The sequence below is a fragment of the Myotis brandtii genome, unplaced genomic scaffold (assembly GCF_000412655.1).
Source record: "Myotis brandtii unplaced genomic scaffold, ASM41265v1 scaffold213, whole genome shotgun sequence".
NCBI classification, from domain to species: Eukaryota; Metazoa; Chordata; class Mammalia; order Chiroptera; family Vespertilionidae; genus Myotis; species Myotis brandtii.
Genome location: NW_005357962.1, coordinates 79,990 through 81,394, shown reverse-complemented (window position 1 = coordinate 81,394; position 1,405 = coordinate 79,990).

The window sequence follows — 1,405 nt, the reverse complement described above, 5'->3', positions numbered from 1 at the left end:
GCTCCTGGTGGCTTACTGGGCTCAAATTTTTATTTTAATATTTTTATTGATTTCAGAGAGGAAGGGAGAAGGAAAGAGAGATAGACACCTCAATGATGAGAGAGAATCATTTATCAGCTGCCTCCTGCATGCCCCACACTGAGGACTGAGCCCAAAACATGAGCCTGGAATCAAATTGTGACCTCCTGATTCATGACCTCGACACTCAACCACAGAGCCACACTAGCTGGGCTCAAATTTAAAAACAACAACAACAAAAAAAACCCACAGGGACCAGCAGCCATTTCTTACAGGGGCCTCTCACACAAACTGCACTTCATGGAGAAGCCTGTGCTGAATTGCTTGCCTGCACTATTTCTGCCATCTCAACTAACCTTTATAAAAGAGTTCCTGGTATCCTATTTCTATAGGACTGAGGCTTTCCCCATCTAATCAGAGCCATGCTGCTCAGGCCATTCAGAGCAGCTCTACTCTGACCAATCAGGAGAGTGCCTTTTGGACCAATCAAACTGGGCAAATTTGGAGTCCTCATTTGCACGAGGATGGGCCAATCAGGGACAAGGAGCAGGGACTCCTGGCCCCAGGACCACATCACAATTGAGCTGTTTAGCACTGAATAAAGTTTCCTTCCTCACCACACCCCAAATTGGGGATTTCTGTTGGTGTTGAGTTGGCACCAACGACCATCCATTAACAAATCCTTTGCTGAAAACTAGACCCCATTGCCTCCATTGTTTCCTGGGTAGAATTTCTTAGTCACTAGAGTATAGTAACAATATACTGTGATAATAAATACGTATAGTTATTATTAAATAAAGGAAAAAATGATGTGTACTCTTTCCTGAGTTCATTAGTAGAAGAGTTTGTTGTTGGTGGTTATTTGTTTAAATACTGCGTCACTGTCTAGGAGAGCTTGTTCATTTCCATGGGCTTCAGTTACCAAATTTCCATAACCAACTTCCAAAGAAGCACCAGTGCTGTGTCTCTTATTGCTTATCAGATGTCCCAGTGGAAACATAAATCAGAGGCAAGGACAATAATCAGAAGTCTATTACAATAATCTAAGTGGGAGGCAGTGAGAATGGAAATTAGCGAACACATCTAAGAGACTTCTGAGATATGAATTGCATCCAGGCCAGATAGGAAGGCTCTTGCCAGTGCTCTGAAATCCCACAATGTGTGTGGATGCCTACTGCCCCTATGGTGAAGGCTGACACAGGACGGAGGAAAGTCCAATATTTTCAGAGCACCACTCCTTCCCTCTTCCCTTCTCTTCTCCAAGTCTGACACACAGGTGGGTAGGAAACCAACAGAGCTGGGGAACAGGAAGTAAAATTCCAGTTTCTCTTCTCCCCATTAGAGCTCTAGATCTAATCTTTGGTCTTGCATTTATATAATATATAAA